General features: G+C 42.4%; 1 protein-coding gene and 1 long non-coding RNA gene across 4 annotated transcripts in view; one reads left to right on the top strand and one right to left on the bottom strand.

The window, feature by feature from the left end:
* The window catches only part of GLIS3 (GLIS family zinc finger 3), a 138903-nt gene extending 138296 nt beyond the window's left edge, over positions 1 to 607 (bottom strand). Inside the window, exon 1 of one of the 3 annotated variants that reach the window (XM_015848920.3) lies at positions 369 to 607. The gene's annotated coding sequence lies outside the window, so the exon portion shown is untranslated. Of the gene's footprint in view, positions 1 to 71; positions 207 to 368 lie in introns of those variants that run through there. The other 2 variants (XM_085530716.1, XM_085530717.1) reach the window with 2 other exon arrangements.
* Positions 93 to 20675, top strand: LOC146753966 (uncharacterized). The gene is made up of 4 exons (XR_014940097.1): positions 93 to 226; positions 3029 to 3170; positions 3568 to 12075; positions 12263 to 20675. It is a non-coding gene; the product is annotated as an uncharacterized LOC146753966 (long non-coding RNA).
* The last annotated feature ends 340 nt before the right edge of the window (positions 20676 to 21015 follow it).

Genomic DNA, 21015 nt, shown 5'->3' with positions numbered 1-21015 from the left:
GCCCCAGCAGGGACCGGGCACCGGGGCCACGCCTCGCCCCCCGCCCCGCCCCGCCCCGCCGAGCCGCTCACGCTGCTGCCGCCGGTGTCAGTCGCGCCGTGCTCCGGCGGTTACTTATCTCCGCTTATTCACTCGCGGCGCGACCCGTCTGCTGGGAGGGTGTGTGTGTCCCGTTCTGCCAGACGGCGCTGCGCCCTCCTCTCGAGGCAGCGAGCTGGCCAGCGCGGTGAGTAACGGCCAGCTAACCTCACCGCAGCCGCGTTTGTTTGGCTTTTTCTCCCCCGCAACTCTCCGCTCTCCCCTCCCAACCCTTCCGCCTCCACCCCCCTCCCTTGGTGTGACGCGGGGGACGGGAGCTGCCGACTCACCCTCTCCCGTCGGCAGAGGGGCCGAACTCCCTTTCCCCTTCCCCGGGGGCTGAAGGCAGGCGGGACCGGACGGAACGGGGAGCGGAGCGGTCGCGCACGCCTCGCCGCGCTCACCTCCCGCCTCCCCGCAGGCAGCGCGGAACCCGGCCGGGCCGTGCCGTCATGTGCCCGCCGGTCCCGATGTTAACCCTTGCCGTGGCTGCGCGGGGGTGGCTCTTCTAGGGCTGGAGGGGCACTGCGGAGGATGAGAGCATTTGGGGGTGGCACGGGCGGGTCCGTGGGGCTGCGTGGGGATTTAAAGGGACTACGCGGAACTGTATGGACCTGTAAGGGGAGGGGGGGAGAGTGCTGGGAACCTGCTGCGAGGTGCAGAAGTGGCCAGTGTAGCGATGTGAAGGAGGTGAGGAAAGGGGACAGTGCCTCTGGGGTGGGGAAGATGGTCAGGGGGTTAGATGCTTGGTGATGCTTTCCTGGGCGATTTTTAGAAGTGTGGTGTGAAGGCAGAGGTTGTTCTCTCCCATAAGTGGGGTTCTTCTTGTGAACCACAGGTTTACCAGAGGTCAGACTAGCAGTGGGATAAAGAAAAACTAATAGGAGGATACTGAGGCAGTTCTGCTGCCTTGGTCTGCTCACTCAGGAAGGCTCCCAGGGTTACACAGACCCTTGTGCTGGCCCCAGGAAGCATCTTTCGCAGATGGAGAGAGGTGGCCACGAGTCAGAACTTTTGGTGTTGTCATGGATCAGTTTTCTTAACTGCTGTAACTGGGTACTTGGAAGCATAACTGGGGTGGAGATAAGCAGCTGGAGAGCTCAGAGGTTACCTGATGACCAGGCCTTGTGGTGGGATGCCTGACAGCAGAGGTGTCCCAGAGCAGGATACCTACCTGTGTGCATGGCACCAGGAGAGTGCAGCAGCCCTAGGCCTTCCAAGCAAAGCAGAATCAGTTCAGAACCTAGGTTAGATGTTAACCCAACTTCTCCAAGTCCTGGCAAGTGGCACTGTGGCTGCCCTGATCGCATCTTGCAAGGAGAAGGGGAGTCAGTGCTCCTGCCACCTTGTCTGCAAGAGCTGTAGGCTGCAGGCATGGGGCAGGTTTGTCAGGGTGTACCCATGTCATCAAGCTGCCCAAGTCCAGCCTTGAGATCTTCTGAGATAAAGATCTTGCCATTTACTCATTTCATACAGTGATACTGTTTTGCAGTCTCTTTACTTCTAAGTGCATGGATGCTTAGGCAGTGATTGAGTTATGTTTAGATAAAATAAATTGTCACAAAGTTACCTAGATCAATCTATGCCTGTGATAGGGGGCAGTAGCCCCATGGGACCCCTGACCCCAAAAATGGGAAGATAAAAGGGGTAGGGAGATGGGAGCTGGATTCAAGGAAACAAATGGAGCAGCGGCAACAATTTAAGGAGGAAAACTTATTTTATTAACTTTGGTATTGGAATGCAAGATAACACAATATAATACAATCTAATTGAAAATTGAGGCTAATAAATCAAGTAAAATAAGAGAGAGAGAGAGGTTTCCAAAGACTGAGAATCCTACTTTGAAACTGAAGGTGCCACAGCTTGGGAGCACACCCACACCTGCTGCCAGGCAGTGAGAGAGAGAGCCAGCATCTCTTCTGTGACGTATTTTCCTTCTTGACCATGAGGTCTTCCAGGATGTGTGGTTCTTCTCTGTGCTCCACATGATGTTAAGCTGTGGAATACCAATAGCAAAAATTACAAAACCATGACATAAATACATGTAGCATATACAGACTATAATAAAATGCAAGTATTTGTAAGTAGTGCCTGACTTTAAAGAGCATATTAAAAGCATTAACAAATGAAGAAGGGGTCTTTATCAAATGAAATGGATGATTTATTTGTGAGCTAAGTAAATTAAAACATCCCATTTTGTTTACTGTCTCTCAGTACTGTGTAGCCCAGAACTTCTCATGCAATTACATTTTAGCAGGATCTCATCACTGAATATCTCAGGGGTTAGCCCTGAAATGGTATTGAACTAACTGTAATGATACTTGTAATGATACTGTAATGATACTCACATTGCAAATGAGCAGTATGGGTTTATCCAACCCAATAAATAAATAAATAAATTGAAAGACATCTGCAAAATGTGTACTCTAGTTCAGAAGTACCCAGACAGCTAAATTGTTTGTTTTTTTTTTAAATTTCCTTAAGTAACCACGGAGGGTGTTGTCGGAAAACAAATCCAACATCCATAAAAAAATCTTTATCCATTATTGAGTTATTTCTATCTGTAGGAGGTAAATTGTCAATTCTTCAGTGAAATAAATTGATGGATCCTAGCTGCATACTACTTTGTGAAGCACATGTTCTAAAACAAAAGGGGTCTGCATCCATTACATGCAGGAAGAGGGAGTTTTTACTGTTGTCATTGAAGACCACTGAGAATTATGTTGAGCAGGGAAGAAAAGTGGCAGTGTAGATCTCACAATACCAAAACTAACATTAGGCACTGCAGTTCAAATCTTCCTTAGTTTTTACAGAGTTGAAGATGTTTTCATATGCACCCATACTCATTCCATACAGGAAATGTCTTTCTTGAAGATTAAAAGGTTAATTCATTACTCTGTCAGAAAACTTGTGCATTTTATTACATCAAACTAACTTGTTTCCATTGCAGTTTTTCTCCACTCTAGCTTAATCCCTGTATCCAATGGAGATAATGAATTGAAAAAGTGAATTCAGATACGTGAAAGTTCACATTGGAATTCCCTGCAAACTCGTGCTATCACCCAGCCAAGACCAAACTGGTATTTCCTGAGGTAATGAAAACTGTTCTTTTGCCACTTTAGTCCCAAGTGAAATTTTCTTAGTTCAGAAAAATCTTTGAGTTACTCCTTGCGGAAATGTATAGTTACATCTATATAAAATTGTACTGAACCTATAACTTAAGCCTCCAGTTTACAAACTGCCAAATGCAGAAGCATTTTTAAAAAGACTTCTTTGAGAAAAGGATGTGCTCTCTTCTAGTTTTTGTCTGCTTCCTGCTCCGGTCCCATAGGCTGGCGGACACAGTCACCAGCTGCTCCAATACAGTTGCTTTAGATCCTGATTCTGGTTGCATAATGCCATTGGGTTTGTTGTCCAAAATGGGTGTTACCATCAGACATAATGGAAAGGACAACTGCTCATATAAATTCTTCTCTCCTTTGTCCTCAGAAAAGACCATCCTTCTGGGTGAGCCCTGAGACGATGGTGAGCGGCTAAAGATATTTGAAAAGATCTCATTCGATGCAGGAAAGAAACTGCACAAAGTTTACTGGTGTTTTGGAGTGCTTCTTTAAAAAGGAGTGACTCAGGGCAATGAAGAATTTATGGGAAGTTCAGTTATTCCTTTGGGGGGCTAAAGGAAAGCCATTTTCTCAAAGGAAGTGGAAAGCAGAGAATATAACAATCTGATTTTCATTTTACACATCACAGTCTTCTGTATATGAGCACCAGAGGAGCTGAGTCCTTAAAAGAGAAAACTAGATCTATTTTTTTTGCATTGCTGTAGCGAGACTGAAAAACTGTTTTAAAACCCAATACCAATACAGAGTGGTAGTCAGTTTAAGTGGAGGATGAGATCACCTTTGAAAATAAAGCAAAAGAATTTGAGAGAATAGGTAGAATATGTTTACAGGTGGTAAGAGATTTAGAAGAATGAAGAATGAGAAGGGCTTGCTTCCTCTTCATGCCTCAGATGTACTGACTAGAGTGGACACAAGGTTGAGCATACAACTTCTCAGACACAAGCAAATATGGAGAAGCTTTTTCAAGATATTTTGCAGCAACTGACAAGTCATCATCTAATTGTTTCTTGAATTATATGTGTGTCACATACATCTAATTGTTTCTTGAATTATATGTGTGTCACATACATCTGGGATGGACATTAAATATATTCCAGTATCACGCAATTGTGTTTTCCTGGTTTATCTGTAAAAGCAAGTATTGTATGTTCTCCACCTCAGCTTACAGTGGCTCCCTGGAGAGAATGAACTCTTCCAGAGAGGTCTATCTCCCACCTTTTCTGCTTCAGCATCTTTGGGGCTGTGTCGTGTGGAGATGCTTAGTAGACCTAGAGATCTGAGTTCAGGAGGAATGGATCAGGGTTTGTGGGAGTGAGCCCTGGGTCCTTTTTCTTCACCTTGCTAATCATGAATTAGCAAGACAGGTAACATTTACCCAACCCTTCAGAGAGGAGGGCTGTTTAATGCTACCATGACAAAAGAGAGCCACTAAGCTTTTTTTACCTTTGTAATTCTGATTCCAGTTTCTATATCCTGATTTCATTTATACTTCTGTGATGGGCTCTATCTGTTATAGAGGAGACAAGGCAACTTATTTCTCCTTCTCTTGGCAGTACATTTAACACTGTGCAGAGCACGTTGCTAACATTTAAAAAGTCACTTGCAGCATCTAGAGATTCTTACATTCACTTCCTCCATTGCAACTCCAGCAACTGACACTACCCTGCAATGTGAATTGATGTACAAAGTCCATCATCAGACTGGCATTTAAAAATTCCTTCATGTAGAATGTGTAAATGGAGTAAAAAAGAATAGGTATTGGAAAATAATTGCATTCTGTTTACATCCTTGGCGAATCAGAGTTTGGCAAATTCTGCAGGACTCTGATACAAACTAAACTTGAGTTGGTAAATAGAATCCATTTAAGTAAAATATAGATCAATAATATTTGATATGAACCTACACAGAATCATTTCAGAAGAATGCAGCCACTTTGTATAATAGCATGTGGTGGTACAGTATAACTGTTTAAGGTCAGAAATAAAAATTAATTGCAGGGGAACTCCATTCTACAGTGCACCTCAGGAAGCTGGAAATGAGACTGTGATTGGAATACATTTCCAAACACATAAAAATTTGGTCAAGGAGAAGACGTGGCATGAGCACTGCAGTTCAGCTAATACAGTTTGCTATCAGCTGTTAACTGATGCTTTTCATTAGACAAAGCTGAAGAGAACACTTTTGCCTGGGAAACTCAGTCTCTGCCAAAATAGAATCTGAAATCAAAGTGAATTTGATGTAGAACAATGAAATATGCAGGCAATTATAGGAAACCAAGCATTCTTAATTTCCATTCATAGACTATAAGATATCTGAGTATTAGGAGTTGGCATGATGTCCATTCCTTTCCCTACTGTCTGTTGATGACTGACACAGGTATAAATAGCATTACAGGTAGGACATTAATTGGGGTTGAAGTAAGATGCAATGGTGGAAATTTCCCACAGTTCACCCAGAAACCTTAGAAGAAAATCCTGTGATAAAATGGAACTACTGTTTGTCCTACAGTAAGATCTTCTGATATTAATTATGATTTCTTCCGTAGGCCTCAGCAATTTCAGATTGAAGAGATGATAAATGCAACATTGAAACTCGCTTTTCTTGTTTGTGAAAGTAAGCATTTTATTAACCACTTCTGTGGCACATACATGGCTGTGCAGTGTTTATTCTACTTGTTTCTGTGCTTACTCACTTCAGCACTGATTTTTAATGTTAAATTGTATTTCCTAGATCAGAACAGAAACCTACATTGCTACAGTTATTTTACAACATAGTAGTTAGCTTTCATCATCATACAGCCTTAGGATTTCCACCCAAGAACTGATGTAGTTGAGAAAATACTGTGATCAATCCTCTGCACTCACCACTGATGAGCCGGCACCTTGAGTACTGCATTCAGTCTCAGACCCCTTACTACAAGAAAGGCATCAAGGACCTAGTGCATGTCCAGATAAGAGTAACAAAGCTGGTGGGAGATTTAGAATTATAGAATAGCCTGGGTTGAAAAGAAGAGCCATTATGATTATCTAGTTTCAACCCCCCCGCTATGTGCAGGGTTGCCAGCCACTAGACCAGGCTGCCTAGAACCACATCCAGCCTGGCCTTGAATGCCTCCAGGGATGGGGCATCCACAACCTATTTGTGCAATCTGTTCCAGTGCATCACCACCCTCTGTGTGAAAAATCTCCTCCTAATATCTAACCTAAACCTCCCCTTAGTTTAAAACCACTCCCCCTTGTCCTGTCACTATCCACCCCTGTAAATAGAAGCACCCTCTCCTGTTTATATGCTCCTTTCAAATACTGGAAGGTCACAATGAGGTCTCCCTGGAGCCTTCTATTTTCTGAACTAAACAAGTCCAGTTCCCTCAACCTTTCTTCATAGCAGAGGTGCTCCAGCCCTCTGATCATCTTTGTGGCCATTCCAAGAGCTCTACATCCTTCTTGTGGGGCCCCAGGCCTGGACACAGTACTGCAGATGGGGCCTCACAAGAGCCAAGTGGAGGAGGACAATCACCTCCCTTTCCCTGCTGACCACTCCTCTTTAAATGCAGCCCAGAGCACAGTTGGCCTTCTGGGCTACAAGCACACACTGCTGTCTCATGTCCAGCTTTTTATCCACCAGAACCCCCAAGTGCTTCTCCATAGGGCTGCTCTCAAGGAGTTCTTCTCACAGTTCGTATGAATACCTGGGATTGCCTGGCCCAGGTGCAGCACCCTGCACTTGGCCTTTTTGAACCTCATCAGGTTCTCATTGACCTACTTCTCCAGCCTGTCCAGGTCCCTCTGGATGGTTTCCCTTGCCTACAGTGTATTGACTGCACTGTTCAGCTTGGTGTCATCTGCAGACTTGCTGATGGCGCACTTGATTCCATCATTTATGTCATTGATGAAGATGTTCAAGATCATCAGTCCCAAGACTGACCCCCGAGGGACACCACTTGTGACTGACTTCCACTTTGAGACAACCATTGATCACAACCCATTATCTCAAGAATTCTGATTTTTTTCCAGTCTCGGACACCTGTGGTTTGACCATGGTCCAGCACACTTGCAATACATCAGTTAATGCAGATATAATCATACTGCATTAATTTTAGATTTCTACATCTGTTTTGACTATAGGCTTAAAAGGCAATGGTTGGAAGTAATTCATAGAACTGCAGGTAACAGCAACAAACCAAAAGTTCATGCAGTGTATATGAAAATGTATCTGTCACTTCAGCTTTTGAATGTTCCCTGCTTCGTTTTACTTGTTATTTCTTATACTGCACCAAATCCTGCTCTCTGATAAGCACTTCACATACTTCTGTAATACTGGTAATACCAACCAAGAAGCATTATTGGTTTAGACAAATTTCTGTGCATTTTCTCTAAGTTGGCTAAGCATAAATGATCATTTTTGCACTACACTGATTTTTTTCTGTCCTTAGTTTATTCTCTCAAGGGCTCTTAGAGCTCCCTTTAAAAATGCTTTCATTAAAAGCACAAGTTACTAATTTGCAGTGTTCTCTTAACTGAAGGAGTCTGCATTTCTACATAAACCTGGCATTCACAGTTTAAGGTGAAACTTAACATGGAAAAATGACACTGTCAGAAACACTGTATGATATAAGCATTAGAAAAACAAGTTCTGCAAACTTGAGCTTTAGGAAAAAAAGAAACCTTCCAATGGTTTCCAGGAAAGTGCTGTGATATTTAGGGGGATTTCCTACATTTCACAAACTCATTCAAAGTTCTTTCTTGTATAGCTGAATCTAGATAAGATTAGGCGCAAAGTGCAATATGTGCAAGAACAGTTGTTTTTTTTTCAGACAGCTCTGATAATACATTATGTTACACAGCATAGAGATGCATTTATTTATTTATTTATTTATTTATTTTGTGAAAAAACTTATTCATGGGGAAACAGTGAAATTAAATGCTAATACTTTTTAACAATCAGTAAGTATCATCTGCTTCTCACCCATTAGCATTCAAGAGATTGGAACAAACTATTTTAATTTCAAAGAGAGCTGCCATATTTCTTCTCATATATACCCATACATACACACAAGAATCTAATCAAAAGTAATCACACCAATGTAACATGGGCCTAAATCCATTAAAGTAAAACAATACTGCATGTCAGCAACAACTGCCAATACTTACAAACATCTCTGTTGCATTGCTCTTAGGCTTTCTTTTTTTTTTTTCCCCCCAAGAATATTCATTGTACAGCGTCTTGTAACAGTTGCTGTTACAAGAAAACATTTCTGAGGCTTGCAGAAGTAAGTGAAGTAGGTTGGATTTCAGTAGAAATATTTTAAAATATTTAAAACTAAGGAAATGTTAAATGCTTAGCTGAATTGGACCTATGATTATCTGTGTCTCACAAAGTAGAGATGTTAGGAAATAATGCAAATACAAAGAGAGAGGCAACCTAGCTGGAAAACATGGTGAATTGAAGGGCCTTCCTTAAATTTACATTTTTTTTTCAGAGAACATGCATGTGTGCATGTGCACAAGTTGAAATCTGACCTCATTAACTTTGGTTTCTTTTCCATGATTACATTCATAGGTGTTTGTCAAAGTTATAGCAGCTTGGAGAGGGAAAGCTGCAATGTCTCTCCTCAGTTAACTCCCAGTTTTGTCAGGTTTATTAGATTTGAGATATACTAGTTCTGGCTCCAGAGCATATGTTTGCCGATTTATTACTGTCCTACAGGCACGGGTATTGTTGAGAAGGAAGGGAAGTTTAAAAAAAAAAAAAAAAAGAGAGAGAATTTGAGGTGCATCCTCTCATGGAACAACTGTGAATCACTTCCTAAAACTGAGTATCTGGGGAATAGATTACAAAGAGATAAAAAGTGGCCAGGATAGAGAGGAGGAGCCTAAGCCTCCTCCACCTTGCAGGCAGCATTGATATTTGCCTACACAGGTCCAACTCACTGTAGGTATGGTGATGCGTCTTACTGGAGCTTCTGAAAGCCTTCAAAGGCCACACCACCTCAGGGCTTAACAGAATGAAATTTTACTCAGATTTAGATGAGATATTTTGGAAGTTGATCAACTATTAAAGTTCAGTGGGAAATCTCATAAAATTACAGATTAAACTAATAAATTAATGTGGAAAGAAACAGCCATCTCCATCTTCAGTTTTTGTATTGAAATCACATATCCAAAAAACCATTTTAGTCACCTGACATAACACTAGGTGTCTTCTTAGGTTTCTATGATTAGCCAGCCTGGGACAGAACAGGTCTTGTAACATAGATTGACTCTGAGATTAACCTGCTTCTATACACCCTTTGTGGACAGTGGAATCAGAATCACCAAGGTTGGAAAAAACCTCCAAGTTGTCACCCCTCAGCCTCCTCTTCTCCAGACTAAACAATCCCAGCTTTCTCAGCTGCTCCTCATAAGGCTTGTGCTTCAGACCCCTCATCAGCTTTGTTGCCCTCCTGTAGACATGTTTCAGAGCCTCACTGTCTTTCTTGTAGTTAGGAGCCCAAAACTGAACACAGTACTCAAAGTGTGACCTCACCAGTGCTGACTACAAAGGGATCAGCACTTCCCTGCTCATGCTGGACACACTTTCTGATATAAACCAGGACACCACTGGCCTTCTTGGCCACCAGGGCACATTGATGGGTTATGTTCAGGTGAGTGCCAATCGCCTCAGGTCCATTTCTTCCACACATTTCTTGCACACTCTGCATCAAGGCTGTAGCATTTCCAGGAGGTGGTTTTGGCCAAAGCACAGGACCTGACAGTTGGTCTTGTTGAACTTCATCACACTGCCTTCAGCACAGCTATCCAGCCTGCCTAGATCTCTCTGTAGGACCTTCCTATCCCCAGGCAGACTGATTCTTCCTCCCAACTTGGTGTCATCTGCAAACTTACTGAGGGTGCACTCAATGCCCTCATCCAGGTCATTAATAAAGATATTAAATTGTTTACCTAGCAGAGTAATGGGTTGCTGAAGTCTAGATAGACTACTTCAGCAGCCTTTCCCTCATCCACAAGGTGAGGGAAACACAACACCAGTGTGTTATCTTGCCACACCACTCCTTCTGACACACTGCACCATTTGCCCATCCAGTTCTGGGTCATCCAACTCTCTAGCAGCAGGATTTAAACACACAGGAGGTAATTCTGCCACTGCTCCTGGCTCCATCCATGCAACATCAGAGCGGCGCTTCCATGTGGAGGACAATAGCATCCAGCACAGCTGTCTGACAGTGCTACTCCTCAACCAGCCGAGAGAATTCCCTGCTTCAGCTTGGAATGCGGCCCCTACAGAATGCGGCCCACACACACAAAAAAAAGGCCAGTGCTGGCTGTGATAGCTCAAATAGTATGAAAGTGACTTTCCGCTATTATAAAGTAGGGGTTTTTTGTTTGTTGGGTTTTTTTGTTGTTGGTTTTTTGTGTTTTTTTTTTTTTTACAGTTTTATATATATATATATTTACTCTAAAAAAAAAATCAGCAGTCATGGGGTGTTTATTAGTTACTTAGCACTATTTTACCTTATCCTAGAATCTCCATTAAGGTACGTGGCAGTTTTAGAGTGGCAGAATCCTCAGAACCCTCAGAAGTCCATCTTGCCCTTGAGGTCAGCCATACACTTTCTAACTATTTTTGAGCAGACTTCTGAAATTTATGTGCACACAGGAATCTAAACCAGGGTCTCTCTAAGGCAGGCATACAAGTTACCACTTTCTGGAGTCTGGCCATGTTTAGGATACTAAGTTCAGTTTGAGAAGTGGCGAAGCTGCAATCTCAGGACCCACAAAAGAGAAAACTGAGTGCCCACAGCCTCTCTCTGAGCACTGGGTGCAGAGCCTCACCAAACCCAGGAGCCAGAGCACAGGCATCATCAGTTCATCAACTGAGAAGGTGCTAAATGAAATACCATGAGTCCTTAGCCATGCTTTGACCTTGTTTTTCATCATTTAGCACAAATTTTAAAAAGAACTTTATACAGAATGCAGAAAGAAGCCAGAACAGCACCGTTTTCCTGAATCTTATTTCAGTAGTTTAGAAACACTATTCAAAAAATATTGGCACATGAAAAGAAGCACCAGAATTCCCTTCATCTCTCGCACTCCAACACTGCAGATAAAGACTTCAACAACCACCTGAAAAATAAGATATTAGATATTATCACATTCCTGTTAAGTGAAGGCTAGTTCTTCATAGAACCATTTGTGAAAATTCAGGCTTATGTTCAATCTAGATGTTGGAACTGTTTATTCAAAGGTAGTATTTACAGTTTTCCAACCTCTTTACTACTGAACAACAAAAAATATTTTTTTCAAAAAAAAGAAAACTCCAAAACCAAAACAAAATAACCCTATTGCTAGGTTCATAGAAACTGTCAGACATCTTTGAAACTGCTGAACAGTTTAAGGAGAGTAGTAGAGAAGGAGAGTAGGAGAGAATCAAATATTCAGGATTCTGTGAGTTTTATTCTAACTTACAGAGCAGGATCTATTTTTTTAAAAAGAATGACCTGGTTGTTGTTAGTTTCTTGTTTTTGTTTCCTAACTCGGAGAAACTAAGTCAAAAAACAATCTTTGCTAATGTCATGCCCTAACAGTTACATAGAGTCTGTCTATGAAAAATAACATTATTTATCAATGAGCAAGAAGGAATGCAGTATATTCTACTTACAAAGAACCTTCAGCCTGTGTTCAGCATTCGTGTGGTGCTGTTCCTTAACAGCTTTGTGGTTGTCTCAGAAACGGGTTTGCAGTGACCTCTGGAGGACGGACTTGAGACAGGGTCTATTCACATTCCAGACTTTTTCGGGAATTCATAATTATACTGAACTCAAATGTAGATTCTCCCGCTTAATCATGGTGCAGATCCTCCACCTACCCACACCAGGGTAAGAAACTTCTGACCTTCAGTCTCTGATGCTCCAAGTGCATTGGAGTACAATGCACAGTAGCATTGCGGCAGACCTCCCCCTGACTCCTGAAGCCTTTGGAAATGTTAAGTGCCAGCCTTGTCTTCACTCAATATTCTGAAGAATATTTTCTATGAAATGTTTGTTTTGTTTCTATTTTTGCTAGGTTTCAAGTTTCACAGGATGCAGAGATGCCCTGGTAACCAGGTTCTGGAAGAGCTAGCAGTTTGGAGAGAATGGAAAAAGGATTGGTCCCAAGGGAACAGTTGTTACTGAGTGATACGGGTACCACACAACATTCAATTCAGTATGTCTATTGGGAGTACATCATTAGCAGCTGTGCTGCAAATCATTTTGTGCAGGATGAAGAACATTTTGAACTCTGTACTCTTGAGAGGTGTTATTGGAGTGACAATGATACCTATTCTTTCACATTAAAGTCAATGGTATGAATGCAAAGATGGAAGTATTTTGTTAGATCTCCACCAACTTACAGGCCCAGTTTCTAAACAGAAGAGAAAATAATTAAAGAATATATGTATATTATTAGGAAAATGTTGGCAAGTTCAGAATTTGTGATCCTAATTGATCTGGAAAAACTGCAGTAAATACTTATTAATCTGTGTTGCAGTACAGCCTGAATACTGATCACTTTTCTGAGTACTCCCTAATGTCGCTGTGAGACATCCCTCAGTTATTGTCCAGTGATCTTGGAAATTTGTAAAGGTCCCAGTTGTCTGGAAGCTGGCTAACATCATTTCAGTTTTCAAGAAGGACAAGAATGAAGACCCATGTAATTGCAGGCCGGTGAGTCTCGCTTCAGTGCCTGATAAAATTATGGAACAAATTGTGCCAGGAGATACTGAAAAACAACTGAAAGATAGTGCAGTTGTTAGCCACAGCCAACATGGTTTCATGAGAAAAAGGGTTCTGTTTAACTAAGTTAGTTTCCTTTTATGACAAGGTTACCCATGTAGTTGACTAAAGTTGATGTTACCTTTTTGGATTCCAGTAAAATTTTGATCCTTTTTCTCACAATGCCCTTCTGGACAAAATGTTTAGCAAGCAGCTAGGTAAAAATATAATGTGGTTGGTGAGCAGTTGACACATGGGTCAGGCACAAAGTATTACAGTAAATGGTAACAGGGCTCTATTGTGTAGCATCTGAGGCATGGACTCAGATGGGAATGATCCAAGTTGCTTCTAACATCCCTTATACACATTCACAAGTTTTCTCCTTTAACTTTCCCACCCACCTTTACAGGCCAACAAAACATTCCACAAGCACTCCTTAACCATAACTGTAGGTGCTTATTCTGAGTCATGAGTTGTACCTTGCCACATGTTATTCCTCCAGTCAGGTCATTATCAGGGCCATCATACAGCTTACTTGATTTTGTTTTTCTCTTCTTCTGCAGGTGTCCTTGGTTCTGAGCTTTGCTTTCTCATGCTGTTTATTGTGCTCCACAGCTTCTGATCTGAATAGTCTTTCTTGTATTCCCATGCCATTATAGGGCCAGTTCTTTTTAGTGTTTTCATAAATGACTTGGGTGTAGGACTAGAAGGTATTTTGAGTAAGTTTGCAGACAATACTAAACTGGGAGGAGCTGCTGATTCCATTGAATGTGGAGAGGCCTTGAAGAAAGATCTCGACAAAGCAGAGAACTAGGCAATCACCAACTGCATGAATTCTAATGGTGAGTGCTGGATTCTGCATCTGGAGAGGAGTGACACTGCCTATACATGTAAACTGGAGGATGAGACACTAGAGTGAAGCTCTGCTGAAAGGGAGCTGTGGATCTTGTTCAAAAGCAAGTTGAACATGAGGCAGCAGTGTGCCCATGCAGCCAGGGAGGCCAACCATTTCCGGTAGTGCATCAAGCATGGGGTTGCCAGTTGCTTAAGGGAAGTGATTGTCCTACTGTACATTTTAAGTACTGTGTGCAGTTTTGGGCACCACAGTACAAATAGAAGTTTCTGCTTAAGACGAGATGCATGTGCAGAAGCCTCTTGAGTGTTGGATGCCTATACAGTTCTATGGGCTTGAGCAGTAATATAATTATATGATCGTAAAATAAGTAATGTGGGAACAACCTCCAAGATCATCTAGTGCAACTGTCCACCTACCACCAATATAACACCACTAAACCATGTCCCTTAGTACAACATGTGAATGTTCCTTTTACACTTCCAGAAATGCTGACATCCCCACCTCCCTGGGCAGCGCATTCCAGCATCTGACCACTCTTTCACATCAGAAATATCCAACCTGATCCTGAAATATCCAACCTAATATCCAACCTGAACCTCCCCTGGCACAACTTCAGGCCATTCCCTCTAGTCCTATTTCCAGTTATACGGGAGAAGAGGCATATCTTCACCTCGCCATAACCTCCTTTCAGATAGTTGTGGAGAGCCATAAGGTCTCCCCTGAGACTCCACTTCTTCCAGCTATGCAATTCAGTTCCCTCAGGTGCTTCTCATAAGGCTTGTGCTCCAGACCCCTCACCAGCTTCATTTCCCTTTGCTGGAAATGTTCCAGGGCCTTGTTGTCTTTCTTGCAGTGAGGAGCATGAGACTGAACGCAATACTCAAGGTGCAGGCTCACCAGAAATGAGTACAAAGGGCCGATCACTTTCTTGCTTCTTCTGGCAACATTATTTCTGATGCAAGCCAGGATGCCACTGGCATTCTTGACTATCTAGGCTTACAACTGGCTTATGTTTAGCTGGGTATCAGCCCACAGCCCTAGATCTGTTTCTTCCACACAGTCTTCTCACCACTCCACCTTATATCTGTAGCATTGCCTGGGGCTGTGACCAAAGTGCAAGACCCAGCACTTGGTCTAGTTGAATTTCATACTATTGACTTCAGCCCACTAATTCAGCCTGTCCAGATCCCTCAGTAAAGCCTTCCCACAGCTAGGCAGATTGGCACTTCCTTCCCGCACGGTGTCATTTGCAAACTTTCTGAGTGCTCAGCAAACACATTATCCACTGTGCCAGCAGACAATCTGCCCAGTAGTTTCCTTGCACCTTGTGCTCCAACAGATGGACTCCCCTTGTCCCTCACAACAATTTTTGGTGCTTTTGTGACTTAGGCAGACTGTTGCTCCCCTCACATCCTGCAGAAGTGCTCAGTGCAGTGTTTACACCTCAGCCAGGGACTAAGCCATCAGATCCTCACTTCCAGGACAACAGTTACTTCTTTTGATGCAGAGCAGGCAACAGAGTGCATGGAAGAGTGGTTAACTCTTTCCTCATAAACCCAGATGTTATGGTGCAGGCCACAGGGAATTAATACAAAGGCACACACTCAGAAAGCTTTTGCTCAAGGTGCAGTGTGATGATGGGTTGGGGGCAGCTGTCATGGCTGGGAATCAGGAGGGCATCTGTGTTTCACAGCACCTGAAAGTAGCCAGGGGACTGGAACAGGTGACTCAGTACCCCAGGATGTTTCATTGGGTCTATGGGCTGCAGCCACTTCTAGGCCTGTCACTTGAGGACCTCCACACTGCCTGCTCAAGATCCAGTACCACCAGCATAAGTCAGCAGTTACAGGACAGTCCAGTCCAGACAAGAACTCACTATTTCATCTAAGGCACAATGCTTTCATCAGTACTCACCACTTTTTTGAAACTACTAATGCAAAGATCTGACCACATCCTTTTAGACTTGCAGCCTGCACAAACTCAAACATTACCACTTCACTGATTTCTATAGCATTGCTTCACAGAGCTGGAATATCAGATAATTCATAATAGACTCACTGGGGCTTTTCAGGGATTTGATTCAACAGCACTGTATGACATCTGAAATGAGGGGTAGCAAAAGGAATATTGTGTATTTGAAGTACAAAGGGTTTGCAAAACATGGCACGTAGCCTTTCTAAGTTAGATGCTGCTGCTTCCTCCCACTAGTGAAGGAATGGCTGAAGCTAATGTTCCATTCAGATAAATAAATATGGCAGAAATGGGAGGTCACCCCCATCAGCTGCCTGCTGTCACCCTTTCCAGAAGCAGCTGCTCACAGCAGTCTATTAATTCCTAGTTCCAACATTTTTCTCAGAAAGCACCAAGAAACACAGCCTGTAGGGGCAGATGTAGGCAGCAGAATGAAAGATGGTCATTACCATAAATGATCACTGAGTATTTCTTCTCACTCAAAAATGAAAAAGAATATGATGAAGAGATCACAAGTCAACCTCTGCTGTGGGTAAAGTGAGTTTGAGAGAGTGGCCTACTTGCACAGAGCCTCCCTAGCCCTACCGTTCTCTGGTAGGCCCACAGCATAACAGGGCTCTTCCTCCTTCACAATTCACTGTTCTTTTAAAAATGTATATTTATCAGAGTTGTCTTCCTGTAGTTTTTAAAACTGTGCATTATCCTGACTTTTCCCCAGAAAATAAATGTGTTATTTTCTCCATTTCTTCTGTTTTTGTATTCAGGTAGTGGTTTAACAACACTGCTTTCTGACGTTTATGGCAACTGCATTTAAAAGCTCTCATTTAGAGCAGCGAACCTCTGCCTCAAACAGCTAAACCAGATTGTACAGCGCCCAGAGATTTTCCGCAAAATGTAACTGCTCAGTCTGAAACTGAATCCTGTCTTCCCAAATGTTATATCAGAACAAAGGATGTAAAAAAGCCTTTTATACCTTTATATCACATTGTTTCAGATGCTCCAATTATGATCATTCAGAGTGCATCAGGTTATTCAGCATAGGACAAAAAGAAGTATAGAGCCATGTTGTAAAAAGCAAATATAAGGAAAATGAGTTTACAGAAAACCTTGAATAACATTGTCACCTGCCATGACAAGTAATATGGAATTGCATCTGTCTGAATACAAACATAGGCTGAATGGCATGGTAGGCCACAGCCTGAGACCATTGCCTGATGATCCAGTACCATGTTTGTCTAGTCTCTTATTCTCTGCAAACAAGCAGTTGGGAAGTATCTCAGTTTTTCCAGCAGCAAACAGAGAGACAGTCTCATTACAAAGATTAAACTTCAAAGGTACTGATACAAATGCCTAAAAACAATGTTAGTTGTGACATAGCAAAGTATGTCACTGTTCTGTTCTTTTTTTTCTTTTCTAAAGACAGTGTCAGTGTGTCTCTTTGTTCAACCCATATGGCAAAACAGACTAGTTCTGCCACTGAAACACAAAAAAACATGCATAAAAAGGATTGTAAGATGTACAATTCAAGCACTCCCTTGTCAGGAAATGCCCTAATTGCAGTTACATGAGTGGCCTGATTCCATTTGCTGGGAGCGTCCACAGAATAAGGAACAGCAGCACATGTTCAATGTGATTAAAAGCATAAACATACCAAGCCTTTATTCCCTGGCAACAGACCTCTTTCAAGCCCTGCACACCCCAGAAGGGAGCTGTAGGCAGTCCCAGAGGATCCTGGAATACACTGAGGATAACTTAGACATCCATGAATGAGATACAATAAGAAGTCTGCTGCTCACCAATACAAGGGAACTGCTTGATGACATTAATGGAAATTACCTGAGCTGTAGTGATCGTGCAGAGATGGAGTTCACACTCATGAGGGAAATGGGACAGGCAAAGGGTAAAATCATGATGCTAAATTTTAAGAAAGTCAAATTCCATCCCTCAAGGGAGTTAGTCAGCAAAACCCCCTGGAAAGCTGTCATCAAGAATGGAAGTGGAGCAGAGCTGGCAGATCTTTAAGGAAACTTTCCTTAGAGCAGAAGTGCTTTTCTGTTTCCAGGTGTAGAATGTCTAGAAAGGAAGGCAATAGACCAATGTGGCTGAACTTGGACCTGCTGGTCTGAGAAAGAAGATGCATAGGCTGTGGAAACATGGATAAGTATTTCTATTATTTAGTATTTATTTCTACCCAAAGAAAGAAAGAACATGGTAAGAATAATTTCTAAACCTAGGGAGATCATCACTTTAAGGGTGAATTTACAATTGTAAATTGGCTGAAAGCAATGAATGGCAGGACATTCAAGCATTTAGCAGAAGTCACATGATTTATGTACTATAACGCCAACAGTTTATGGGCTGTTTTGCCCTGGTTCTGTGACTAATGGGGCAGGAGGACCCACAGACCCACACCCCAGGAAAAGGGGAAAAGTGGGGAAGGGTGGGGAGATGGGCCTAAAAACAAAACAGTGGCAACAAATTTACTAAACAAGATATCAGAATGCAAGATAGCAAAATATAACAAAATATAATTGTTCCCCTGTACTCAGCACTGGTGAGGCCGCACCTTGAGTACTGTGTCCAGCTTTGGGCCCCTCACTGCAAGAAAAACATTGAGGCCCTGGAACGTGTTCAGAGGAGGGCAACAAAGCAGGTGAGGGGTCTGGAGCACAGGCCTTATGAGGAGAGGTTGAAGGAGCTGGGAATGTTCAGCCTGGAGAAGAGAAGGCTCAAGGGAGACCTCATTGCTCTCTAACTTCCTGAAGGGAGGTTGTAGTGAGCTGGGGGTCGGCCTCTTCTCTTGTGTCATTAGTGAAAGAACCAGAGGGAATGGTTTCAAGCTATGGCAGAGGAGATTCAGGCTGGACATCAGGAGGTATTACTTCTCAGAAAGGGTGGTCAGGCACTGGAATGGACTGCCCAGGGAGGTGGTGGAGTCACTGACCCTGGGGGTGTTCAAGGACAGACTGGATGTTGTGTTGAGGGACATGGTTTAGTGGGAGCTATTAGTAATAGGTGAATGGTTGGACTAGATGATCTTTTAGGTCTTTTCCAACCTTGGTGATTCTATGATTCTATAATAGAATTGAAGCTAATAAATCAAATAAAATGAGAGTGTCCAAAAATCAAAGGCCTTACTCTAATGTTGAAGGTAAGATGTCTAAGGAGCACACACTGCAGAGATAAGCAGAAAAGGAACAGGGGACATCTTGTGACCTGTAAACAAGCAGAAAAGGAACAGGGAACATCTTGTGACCTGCAAACCATTTTATTGTTCCCTCTGAACAGGAAAAAAAAAAAAAAAAGTCCTCTGGGGGTATGTAGTTTTTTGGTTCTAAGAACCACATAGCCAGAAAATTGGCAGTCCATAGAAAATGAGCATTAACTAAAACAACACAAAAAATATAAAACCATTCCAACCTCTTGCTCTTTCCTCTTCTACATCATCTTGAAGAGATTCTATGTACAAATAAGAGACAGAAAATCCTTCCTTCTCCATAAGTTATCATTCAGCAAATCAGAAACACAGACAGCATTATTACCTCTTTCCTCACAAAAATTAAGTGATAGCCCTCAGACAAAACAGCATGTTGCAAGGTTTCATAAAATTCTAAAAGCTCCAGCACACACTGCAAGCCTGTCTGTCCATTCTAAGCCAGTACAAACAGCAGGTGACACCTGAATATCCTTGCAATATTGTCCACTATTATCCTACAAGTAAGTGAATTGCAGTTCTGCCTTAACCTTTCGAGAATCACGCAAAGATGGCTGGAGTTGCAAAAAGGATTCTGTGGACCCTCTTTTACTCCCACACTACGTGCCTACCTAAGCAAACTGATTAGAAATGCTTCGACAGAAATTTACCAGTAATTACTTCTTTTTTGCACTGGTCTGTCTCTGAAAAGCTGTACATTATCTTCTGCTTTTTCATCCATGGAATTTTTATTGGTGTCTATAAATACGAAGAAAATTTACCTGAAATAACTGCCTCTGTGGCTGCAAAAGCAGTATTAATTTATATCTGAGCTTGAGCCAAGGTCAGTCAAGCACACCAGTCTCTGGTACAATGTTTTCTTACTAGATTAAGAGTAATTTGAATACCGATGTGAGCACAAGTAACTGCCATGCAAGGGAAAAAAAATGGATGGGCATTCTGCAACCTTCAAAAAATGACCTAAAGTCCAACACATCTGTCTCCAAGACACCTCTGCAGAAGCTTTTACCTAGTTTTACTTTCTGCCTCAAATCACCAGCTAGCTTAAACAGGTCTCATGTGCTACTCCTTGCACTTAATAGCACTTCACAGCTAAGCTAGTAAGCTCATTCTTACTATGAGCTTATTCCATAAAATAGCTTAAATACACTGTAGAGGCATTAAGAGAAACTCCCTACCCCAAACTATATGATGGAGACACTTGATATATCAGCTTCCCTTATTTATTCAACAGTATAAAAGCTGGACCCTCTTGTAGCTGAGACTTCACCTACAAGTGGACGTACTGTGTAGGGCCTCCCAATTGCTGAGAAAGGCATTCTAAATCCTCACTGCAAACAAGGCTCCCCAGCAATTGCAGATCTGAATGATGATAAAGGCTGAGGTCAATTGGTGATGCACCCTTAATCTTTGCCCAGAGAGGCTGTGGATGCCCCGTCCCTGGAGGTGTTCTAGTCCAGGTTGGATGGGGCCATGGGCAGCCTGGTCTAGTATCAAATGGGTGGGTTGGTGGCCTGGCCTGGTCCCTTCCAACTTGGGCCGTTCTGTGATTTTGTGATTCTGTAACCACTGTCACTATCCTCTTGTAGTAATGGCTAGGTGTATTGCCTCGTTTTATATTATTCTTGCTTTATCATTATCTCATTGTTTTAAACTTAAATAAAGATAAACACAATTATTTAACTTGATGTCTGTGACCTTTGCAGTAACACTGTCCACTGGCAAAACACCATCTGAGCTGAAACTCATATCTATTTGTATACGTATATGTATCTATCTGTATGTATCTATCCCTTTCTATATACCAGGTGTCTTCCGAGACTGATAATTCCCCTTGATCTTAATGACAACTAATACACTTCAGGCCATTCTTAGATCAGTGCTTCCATGGTTTTTATGAATCATAAATGCAAATTGTGAAAAAAAGCAAAAGGTTGGTTTGGAGCAGAGCAGTTCTTGTAATGCAAGCCTCAATGCTTTACTGCTCATGCTGTGCTGAGAAAGCACCACTTTGTCACCTGTG

This window comes from Coturnix japonica, chromosome Z, assembly GCF_054131305.1.
Source record: "Coturnix japonica strain WE chromosome Z, WE-NBRP24, whole genome shotgun sequence".
In the NCBI taxonomy this organism is placed as follows: Eukaryota; Metazoa; Chordata; class Aves; order Galliformes; family Phasianidae; genus Coturnix; species Coturnix japonica.
Note: the sequence above shows the minus strand (reverse complement) of the source record. Positions and strands in the feature narration are given on the sequence as shown.